Source organism: Pinus tabuliformis, chromosome 6, assembly GCF_031772625.1.
Source record: "Pinus tabuliformis cultivar Carrire ecotype Pingquan chromosome 6, CPIR1, whole genome shotgun sequence".
In the NCBI taxonomy this organism is placed as follows: Eukaryota; Viridiplantae; Streptophyta; class Pinopsida; order Pinales; family Pinaceae; genus Pinus; species Pinus tabuliformis.
The window spans coordinates 1,047,701,706-1,047,714,076 of NC_142292.1; positions in this window are offsets into that span (position 1 = coordinate 1,047,701,706).

Consider the following 12,371-nt stretch of genomic DNA (forward strand, 5'->3'; position numbering starts at 1 on the left):
CTGAAGTAGAGTATATAGCTACTTCAAATGCCAGTAAAGAAGAAATCTAGTTAAAAGGTCTACTTGATGAGATTGGAAGGATGCAGGAGAAAGTGAATGTATTATGCGACAGTTAGGGTATTATTCATTTGTCTAGAAATCTAGCTTATCACATCAAGACCAAGCACATTGATGTAAGGTATGATTTTCTAAGACATGTGATCAATCGTGGAAAAGTACATCTCAAGAAGGTCCATACACGGGAGAACTGTGCAGACATATTCACGAAGCCAGTTACAGTAGAGAATTTGTGATGGTGTTTGGCTTCTCTTGGCTTGTAGAAGAGATGATGAATGGGCATGGGCAAGGGATTAGGGAAATTATTTTCAAGGTGAAGTTTGTTGAAATATGACAACAAAATGTAATTGTGGGTAAAATTTGTAAATTTTTGTCAGTTAGTTTTGTAATGAGATTCATAATGTGAAGGAGTTATGTAACGAATTTCCCATATTAATTAGGATGGACTCAAAGCCTTGTATCATGGAGAATCATGTTTGATTAATAAATATTTCCAATTCGTTGCCCTGTGGAGGTTTCCTTGACACATTGTAAACGTTTTACCATGTAAATTCATTGTGTTTACTCGAGTATGTTTATTTCAGTTTCCTATTTAGTTTGTCTATATTTCTTTCTTGTTTAATGAGCTCTTGAGAGAAACAATATTTACATAAGAATATTATAAGGCTCGCAACTCACACCCCCCTCTCTCGTCTACTCTGGTTCGTCCTAACACATAATTTCATGAACATAAAAATGTCTACACTCTTCGAATATCTACATTCTCGAAGAGGGGAATTGGACACTTGTCCCAAACTACTTCCTCTTAAACTAGGTATTTGTCAAATGTTATAAAGGTCTACTTGGCCCAAGTATTAGCACCTCAAAATATCCTAACAACTTGATGATTCAGATTTCTATAGAATCATAACACTTAGTTCTACAACAAAATTCTCCTAACTCTTGGTTATACAAATATATTGAGGAAAATAAGATCTACACCTAAAATTTATAGAATCCCCTTAACACCCTATTCAAAATAAATTTCCCTAAAATGATTTATGTGCATCACTCTTTGTTTACTTTAATTAATCTCATTTTCCTATGTTCCTTCACTCTTCTTATCACTTATCCCTCTTAGTCATTATCACTTAACCATTTTCTTTAGTTAATCCTTAATTCACTTGATTACCCTTGAGGTATTCCTTAATCTCTTTATCAGTTGTCTCTTTTCTTCTCCATAATTTTATAGTTACAATAGTAATAATACTTCAATAATTATATAAGCATACTATAATTATTAACCATTATCAATATTTATAAACATTTTTATTTTAAATAAGTATAATATATTTATTAATATCAATATCAATATTAGTAGTAACATTAATATTCATATTATTATTAATAGTTCATTAAAGCTACTGGTACTAATAATATAATAATTATTAATAATGTCATGATTAATAATATAAATGTAATAGTACTTATTAAATATATCAATAACTTGAATATACTTTTAAATTCATTTATTGTAAGCGTGGATGTCGATGGCATGTTATTTTGTTTTTGTTTTTGGTTTTAGTAAAAAGAAATTACCTTTCATTAGCTCTGAAATTTTTAAATAGATTTTATAAAGTATATTGAACTTTTGAAAAAAATAAATATCAAGCTTAATATTTTGAAAATTGAAAATAGATTTTAAAATTTTTTGAATTTAAATTTTTATTTTTTTATTGGTTAGGAATAGTACTTGAAAAAAAAATATTTTAAAAATAAAAAAATGTATCTCAAAATGTCATTGTAGTACAAATATCAATGTCAATATTTATGGCTAAATTTCAATGTGTTAGGAATATTTGATTTGACATGTTATCATTAAAATATGTTATAATTAAAATGGCATTAACAACTTTTATTGAGTAGGCATGTTACCTTTAATCTATTTTATAGTTAAAATGAATTAGTTTATTTTTATTTGTCAAAATGTATTTTTTACAAGTCCATATGAAAGAGATATGTAACTCTTAGATTTATTGTTTCACACATGGGAAAACTTATCGTACTGTAACAACTCTTATATTCACATAGATTTTACGTAGAATATTAAAATATTATTTGAATATTTATTAAAAAAATAAATTATTTTAATATATATATTAAATAAAATATTATAAAGTCAACTTTATCTAAATAGTATAAATAAAGTAATTGAAAACAACTTTATTTTATTTAAATTTCATTAAAAAAAATTATATCTTAATATTAGGAAGATATATCATTTTTTGAATATTTAATATAGAATTGAAACTTGACATTTAAAAAATTGTTTCAATACCCATCATAAATTATATATATATATATATATATATATATATATAGATATATATATATATATATATGATTGGTGTGTTGTTTAATATGAGTGAGGCATAATTTTTATCATGTTCAACAAATAGTTGGCACGTATGCACATGCACTTAAGCATGTATAGACTCACATATTAATAATTAATGGAGATTCATTTTAACTTTGATCCATGATGCATTGATTGGTAAACAAGAGACTAGTCTACTAGTTTCACTACCACATTTGTGGAATTAACTTCTAATTTTCTTGAATGGGAAATCCGAAAGAATATTAAATTTACACAAAATTATTTGACTTAGCCGCCCATTGAAATGGTTGAATTCCCAAATAATATTTTAATTTTACACATGTTTCATCCTAAGCATCATGTGGAAGCAAGATAAAATCTTATCACTCAATTCAATACAAAATACCATATGATGCATGCATATATTTCTTTAGTATATATATTTTATTAATATTATTCATGGGTGTAATTTATTTTATTTATTTTTACAATACACCAACTCACACTTTTGAAGTGAAATATCTTTATAAGGTTGTTAAAGGATTTTGATTTCTAGGTACGATGTATATAATTTATTTATATTATATAGCAACTCAAATAATTTAAAAATGAGACAAGGCTAAATACCTTTATAAGGTTGCAAAATGTTTTTAATTTATATGGTACACTTCTATTGTTGAGCATATATAAAAGTTATTATTTCAATTATTAAATATATTTTATTTTAATATCTAAGGCACTTATTAACTTTTTCATTTTACCTTTTTCCTTAAAGTTAAACTTATATGTATTTATTTAAAAAGGTTATAGGTATGTAAATACATTTCTTTCCCTAATTAATTAAGTAATTAAAGGTTAATATTTTTTCATTTTAAATTTTGTATACAATTATGTTTTAATTTTATAATTATTTATAATTATATATCAAAATATAATTAAAAATATATATATATATATATATATATATATATATATATATATATAGATATAGATATAGATATATATATATATTTCTAAAATATTTTTATCATCAAAATAAATGGAATTATATGAATTATATAATTAACAATAATATAGAATGTTGTTATTACAAATGAACGCTTTCTCTTTTATGATATTTTGCAAATATTATTTTTTAATTTAATAAATATCAAATGTATTATTAAGTAATCAATCACATATTAAATGGGTTGATAAAATTTACTTATTGATATTTCCAATGGAATAAGAAAATATCTTTTAGGTTATTTTGATTAGAGTTCTATGCTAGATATAAGACAAAGTTGATCAAGAAATGTACTGTAAAAGGGAAAAAACATCCAATAATTCAACTAAGCTTTGTCTATCTATTTATTATTATAGATATCCTATATACACTCATATTAAATCGCAATTTAAAAATATGTGTTATAATACTAACTTCCAAGCTTTTAAGCCCATAAAAAATCATAATCCTTTATGATTGAATTTATTAGAAATAATTCAAATATATAGATAAAGTTTTAAAGAAAATTAAATAATTATTTTACCTTTTTAAAAGTTCCATCAACCAAATTTCATCTTATTAAACATTATTGTATGTGTGAACTAACCTAATTGGAAACTAGGAAAACCCTTAAATTACAAGTAATCCACAAAATACAAACAATTTTAATATTTCTTCAATGCATCAATTATCTTTATGAGGCTAATAAATCTAAAAGTAATAATGTTATTTTTTTCCTATTTATAGCTTAACTTTTTTTTAATATCTTAGTATTAGTTTTATCTTAATGTTAATAACCTCTTATCCTTTTTTTCTCAAAAGGCTGGTACTAAACAACAACATTGCATATTACACTTCTATTAATTTTATCATTAATATTATCTTATCAATATTATATTTTTCTTCTACATTATATTAATTAATTTAAATTAAAGATTAATTTATTCATCTCTAGGTTCATTTCCCCAACTATTTTTAAGAGATTTTATCCCTAAAATTGTAGGTTTTGCTCCTAATGGATCCCCTTAGGATTCTAAAAGTATATGCTTATCTCGCATTGAAACACCCCAAGCTGCATAAACAATTATTGTGATTACTAAGCTTCATTTTACATTTTAATGCATTAATTTTATTATGTTATATTGTTAAGTGATAAATGACTCAGGTTGGAAGGCATGTATATTTTCCTTTGTTACCTAAATAATGGATAAATTAGGAGTTAAGGTAGTTTTTACAAAAGACTATTTGAAACAAGTTAAAAGAAAATGTTAAAAGAAACAATTAAAGGGAATATAGAGATGGGAAGAAGTCCTGAGGGGGATCATTGCTTGAGCTGGGTGAAATAGACCAGTGACCAGTGGGAGAAATAGTCTAGAATACTCTACGAGGTATAGGACTTGAGGTTGGACAGTGAGTCTTGAGGCCCAAGGTACCTGACCATAGCTCGAATTATTTTTACTATGACAAGGAAGGAAGTGCTCGGGGGAGGGTCTCGACATAATTGCCAGACTCACAGTTGGGAGAAGAGACTGTCTAGATAGATATAGAGTTGTATGATTACAAGTCATTTAACAGATAAGTAATTCCTATCTTTATCTAGAAATTGTTGACGGAATGAAAAATTATAATAAGTAATTTGATAGAAGTATTTCCAAGAGGAAAAATTGCATACAATGCATATAGGAAGTGCAGAGACTTGAAATGCCTACATTCAACAGAACTAGTAGTGAAAGATTATAGTTAAGTATTGCCTGGTCTAATAAATTACCACAGTATATAGGTGTGCAAACTCTAGAATTTATAAGACTAGACTTTCATGATAACATGTACAAACTTCTGAATAAATAGAAGAAACAAGGTTTAGAAGGTCAGTAATTTTTGCCTAAACTAGAGATCAATACCCCATCATTTTCTGTTTACTTTTAAAAGGAAAATATAGAAATAACCTTTACTAGCCAATACGATGACACAAAAAATTAGTAAGAAAACTACCAGTATAGGAAGTTTTTTCTTTATAAGAGATAACAAAGGACTCAAGTAAATAACATTCTTTAAGTTAAACATAAGTATATAACTTCTAAAAGACATAAATCAATCACAAAGTGCCAGTATTGGCACGTTGGCCTGAAAACCTCATAACCCTAAAATAGCAGCAAATTATAAAGACTAGAATCGATCATGAAATTACAGTATTGGCTCTTTGGCAAGAGGGTCTCATAATCTTAACACAGCTAAACCCTTAATTCATTAAACATAAATATCTGTTGTGGTCTTTCTAATAAACATAGACTACAAAAAAAAACTAAGAGAAAAATAGTGCTAGAATTATGTAGGCCCGTACACCAAGACTAACAACGTAAATCAATTAACAAAAACAAAAGTACAGCTTGATAGTTTCGGCATTAGGCTGCAGCCTATCAAACAACTTCCTACACAATCTGCTTTACTCTATGCCTATAAACATTTAGTGAATCGGAAAGGAGTTTCCAACTTGTAACAGAAACAAAAATCCATGAGCCATTAAAAGGGAATACGAGTAACACTGTTGAGACCACCCATCGAGCAAACCAGCTAGAGAGTAATGCGTAGAATACCTACGAGCAAGAACCACAATCTCAAAAAAATACCCAAGTCAAAAATCCGCCAATAACCAGAGATTCAAGTAATGCTGAGGAAGCGGGATTTTTACCTAAAGTTGAGGAACTCTAATAGATGGAAACCCTCCTACTTTTCCTGCAAGAGGCATTGGTCAGTAAAACCTGAATCAAACACTTCTCGTAAGCTCTAGGAATAAATGAACAGAAACTGAGAAAAAATCCAACTCACCTTCGAGAAGTCAATCGGGGTTCTAGCCACTGGACATGGAATCTGAAAACATTGATGCCACCCCTAGATAATGGGAGGAGATGGTTAGACACCGCGCTATACCAAACATTGGAGGAAGAAATAAAAACCCCACAGCTTTGTAAATAGAAGTCGAACAAGGTCATGAAAATTAAGCTACCTCATGGCCTAAGTATGTTGAAAACCTCCATTCCACACAACAGAGAAGTGTTTGAATCAACCTGAAGCTACTAAGGGCCAACAGAGTTGCAGAGCTGGAACAGGAAAAAGCCCAAATGAAACCACAGTCGACTGGGTGCGGGCATTTTGCATAGATGGCCACACCCTAACTCTTTTCCAACGTCAGATCGTTCTCCAGAAATCCATGGGAGCAGATCGAGGCAAGTGTCGCAGGAAAACCTTTACCTCTAACGAATACATGCAACTAGATACATCGAGATTATGCAGCGTGGAACCGAGAGCACGAATCATTTAAAATGGGTTAGGTCGAGGACAGTAAGACCACTTGGGTGCCATGTGAAGAATAAATGTGATTTAATGTAAACCTTAATTGCCATATCACATGGAGAATAATCAAGCAATTAGCATTAAATTACAAGGTGCCATTAACAATAACATAATAACTGTCAAGCTCATACATAGTAAACTAATGTTTGCAAATTTTTGTGTTAGATATTCTGTTTCCGTAGTATGTAAAATGTTTTCTTTTTATTCTTTGGAATTAAATGTTTTGTGGTGTTACATATGGTCTCAGAGCTCAGGTTCGTACACTCAGAATCTTTGGGGAATTATATATATATCAATAAATATGACATTAATTAAAATAACTAAGTAAGTTTGCCTGTGGACACAAAGATCTGCATCAGCACAAAAAGGGGTCAGAATGAAAAGAAGCACGAGACCACCAGACCTGCGAGAGACAACATATGTGAACACCAATCCTGATATTTGGATACAGTTAGGAGAGGAATATCACCAAGCTAATGTTGTTATACTTGAAACCGTTCAACAATTGCATGCTGAGATGACCAATTTAAGAACATACAATGAACGACTATGACTAGAATAGGAAAGAATCCTTAGAACTCTATCTAATCGATAGAACCAAAGAGATCCAGACCCTAGTGTGGAAGATAGAGAGAAAACCCCAACAGCTCAACATGGGGAAGAGAATGCTAAGTGAGTTGAAAAACATGGGGAAGATGAAGAAGGGCACTCAAAAAATGTCTCTCACCAACGCAATACAAAAGATAGAAGTCTGAATTACAAGGAAAATTTCAAAATATTAAGTCGCCCCTCCTTGAAGGGGAATCTGAAGAGGCAAGGAAGGCTTGGTTAATTGACATGAACAAATAATTTTAGATTTATGATTACATTGATAAATTTAAGACACATTTGGCAGTCTATCAGTTACGAAGTAAGGCTATCCTTCTGTGGCAAGAAACCAAAACGGTGAATAAAATCAATGAAAAATAGGTTACATAGATGGAATTTCAAAAGCATTTCAAGGATAAGTATCTAACGTAACATTATTATGATGAAAAAGAAAAGGAATTTCATGAGTTAATATTGGGAATCTTAACCATGGACAAATATGTGAAATGATTCACCTCCTTATTGTGCTATGTGTCTTATATGCAAGAAGAAAAGGCCAAAATCCAATGTTTCATCCGCAACTTACCCAATTTCATGAAGGAGAAGCTCAAGTTGGATTACCCAAAAACCATGGATGATGTGGTGTGAAAAGGCTACATCTGCTACCAATAGATGAGACAAAAGAATGAGGGACCTAAGGGGGGATTGAACAGGAAGGGAAGGAGTGTGATCCCAACCAGACAAACAAAATTTACTAGTGGAAGAAATTTACAGCAAAAACCTATCAGTATATTTCTAGCTAGAAACCAACCCAAAGCTGCATATTTTAAGAATAGACATCCATAAGGAGTTAATAAATCTGTTAATGACCAGCAATAGAAACCACCTCTATAATGTTGGGGATGCGGAGAACCCCACTATTATAAAAAATCCCTGCATAAAGCAAGGGCGGAACAACTATCAAACATGCAAGAAGCTTCCATGGTTGGTGAAGTGGTGAGAAGCATGCCTAGAATTAATGTTTCTCTAGATGACAATCAAGCAGAATACCAACCCACCATGATTGAATGTGAATGTATGATTGCTAAGCAACCTGTCCCTATTTTGCTTGATCCCGATGCTAGACCAAGCTATGTTAGTCCTAAGGTTGTAGAAAGTTTCCAACTATAGCAGTAAGTTTCCAAAACCATGGTTAGTTCAACTAGCCACTGGGGCAAAAAGAAGGGTAATTGGAAAAATAGAATGTTGTCCCATAACAATTTTCGGCCAACCCATTTATGTTGACCTTAATATACTCCCTTTAGGTTCATACGATATTTTAAGAGGGATGGATTGGTTGGAAAAATGTTGGTCCCTAGTTGATTGCAAGAAAAAAACTATCAGTTTTATCACTGAGTGAGGTCAAAGAAAAGAACTTCAAGGAATCAAGACAAATACCAAGTTACGGACCATCACTGCTAGTCAGCTAGGAAAATGTATTAGGAAAGGCTGTCATATATATGCTGTCCAGGTGGGATTTACAAATTCTAAAAATAAAATGACCTCCTTGGAAAATATTTCTGTTATTCCAGAATTTGTTGATGTATTTCTTGAGTCCATTTCTGGATTACCACCCAAACATGATATTGATTTCACCATTGAACTAATTCCGGGTGTAGCCCCTGTATCAAGGGCCCCTTATCGCATGAGCATACCTGAGTTAACAAAACTTAAGATGCAGCTTCAAGTACTTCTGGACAAGAAGTACATACGCCCCAGCGTGTCCCCTTGGGGAGCCCCTTGTACTATTCGTATGGAAGAAAGAAGGAACTCTAAGATTATGCATTGTTTATTGTTAGTTAAATAAACTAACCATCAAGAATAAATATCCTTTGCCATGTATTGATGATCTATTTGATGAGGTGTAAGGAGCCAAAGTATTCTCACTGATTGATTTAAGGTCTGGTTACCATCAAATAAGGGTAAAAGAGGAAAATATCTGCAAAACTGCATTATGAACTCCTTATGGTCATTACAAGTTCGTGGTGTTGCCGTTTGGCCTTACAAATACCGCAGCCACATTTATGAGTTTGATGTACAGTATTTTCCAGCCCTATCTTGATAAATTTGTACTAATTTTATTGATGATATTTTAATATACTCCAAGAATCAGGAGGAGAATGAACAACATCTAAGGATAGTATTGCAAACTCTATGGGAGAATCATTTATATGTTAAATATAGCAAGTGTGACTTTTTGAAGAATCAAATTCAATACTTGGGTCATGTTATATCAATAGAGGGAATAACAATGGACCCGAAAAATATCAAAACCATTATGGAATGGACCGTTCCAAAGAATGTTGTAGATATTAGGTCATTCCTGGGTTTGGTAGGGTACTACCATTGGTTCATTGAAGGATTTTCAAAAATTGCTTTTCCAATGACTTCATTGTTGAAAAAGTGATGTACTTTCCGATGGACAGCTTAATGTCAGCAAAGCTTTCAAAGGTTAAAACACCTACTTACAACGACACAAATGTTAAAGGTAGAAGATCCGGAAAAGTCTTTCTTGGTTTGCATAGATGCTAGTAAGGAACATGTTGACGGAGTGCTGACACAAGAAGGAAAAGTTATTGCTTACAAATCACAGAAATTGAAGGATTATGAGCAATGATTTTCTGCTTATGACCTTGAATTAACAACAGTAGTGCACGCACTTAAAATGTGGCAACACTACCTCTTGGGTAAGAAATTTTTGCTGTTAACAAATCATAGCAGCCTTACCAATTTCTTTAACTTGTCTAGCTTAAATGCTCAGTAGGCGAGATGGACAACATTCTTGATTGAATTCGATTTCGAAATGAAACATCTAAAAGGTAAGGAGAATCGAGTGGCGAACATCTTAAGCAGGAAATTACATTGTATTTATGAGGTCCAAATCAGTCATGTATGCTCAAATATCTTGGAAATCATAAATGAAGCCTCCATCAAGGATCCAAAATATACTTTTCTTTGGCAGCAAGCAAGGGAAGCTCAGTTGAAAATGGAAATATCATATTTTGAAATAAATTGAGATCAACTCCTCACCTTCAAAAACAAAATATATGTTCCTAACCAAAATTTTGTTAAACAATTGATATTGGATGAGTTCCTTAAGAAACCATGTGCCGGCCACCCAGGGTCCCGAAAGTTGTTTTCAGCCATCAAGAAGGGATATTTTTGACCCGGGTTAAGGAAAGATGTAACCAAGTACTTGTCCAAATGTTTGGAATGTCAGTTGGTAAAGGTGGAACATCAGCATCCTGCTGGTTTGTTGCAACCATTACCCATCCCAAAGTGGAAATTCGAGACCATACCTGTGGACTTTATCACCGACTTACCTCCTACTAAAAAGCATCATGACTCAATTATGCTGGTGGTGGAAAATTTGAGCAAAACCGCTCACTTTATACCTGTAAAATCCACTTATAAAACTGTGGAGATCGCAGACATATTTATGAGGGAAATTTTTCATTTGCACGGAATACCAAAGGTGGTAATTTATGATAGGGATGTAACATTTGCATCCACATTCTGGAAAACCCTCTTTTCCGTATTGGGTACCTAGATCCAATTTAGTACAACGTACCATCCTCAAACAGATGGAAAAACCAAACGAGTGAATCAAGTATTAGAGGACATGTTATGTATGTTTGTGATGCAACAACCACATAAGTGGGAGGACTATCTCCACCTACTGGAATTTTCTTATAATAATGGACATCATGAGTCATTGGGCATGAGCCCTTTCGAGGTGTTATATGGGAGAAGGTGTAGGTTGCCCATATATTGGAATAGCCCCAGTTAATAAATTGGCTCTGGGTTCTTACATGCTTGTAGAAATGGAAGAGATGGTTAAGAAGGTCCGACAAAGTCTAAAGGCAGCCCAATACAGGCAGAAGATATACGTAGATAAAATTAAGAGGAAATAATAAGAATTTCAAATAGGGGACCATGTGTACCTAATAGTAGAACCCCAGAAAATTTCTTTAAAATGGAGGGGTTGTGCCAAGTTAGCACCCTGGTATTGTGGACCCTTCCAAATCTTGGAATGGATTGGACCTGTAGCATACAAGTTCGCATTACCAAGCCATATCTAGGACCATAATGTTTTCCATGTTTCATTACTAAAAAAATATGTGTACAACCCTCAACATATAATTAGCTCATAAAATATCCAAGTAATCAGTTAAGTAGAACACAAAACTTTTGACAAATTGTTTTGAGGAAGTGGTGACTATGGATTATGTATGTGAAGGTCAAATAAGAAGCAAAGTTTATGGTAGAACCTCTTCGTATTCTCGATCAGAGAGAAACTAACTTGTGGAAGCAAGCCATCACCCAGGTTAAAGTGCAGTGGAAGCACTTTGGCCCAGATGAGGCCACCTACGAAGAAGAGGGATTCATTCGGGAAGCCTATCAGACATTATTTTCTTAAATTAGAAGAACATGAGGGACGGTGTTCCTCTTATGGGGCGGCAATGTGACAACCCAAGTTGCATAAACAATAACTGTGACTACTAAGCTTCATTTTACCTTTTACTACATTAATTTTCTGATGTTATATTGTTAAGTGATAAATGACTCAGGCTGGAAGGCCTGGATATTTTATTTTGTTACCTAACTAATGGATAAATTAGGAGTTAAGGTATTTTTTACAAAAGACAGTTTGAAACAAGTTAAAAGAAATTGTTAAAAGAAATAGTTGCTCATTTGTTCCTAGAAAGAAAGGGAATATAGAGATTGGAAGAAGTTGAGAGGGGGATCATTCCTTGAGCTAGGTGAAATAGACTAGTGGGAAAAATGCTCTAGAACAGTCTAAGAGGTACATGACTTGAGGCTGGACAGTGAGTCTAGAAGGCCCAAGGTACCCGACCATAGTTGGAATTATTTTAACTGTGACAAACAAGGAAGTGCTCAAGGGAGAGTTTGGACGTAATTGCGAGACTCGTGGTTGGGAGGAGAGACTCTCGAGACAGACATAGAGTTGTATGTTTACAAGTCCTTTAACAG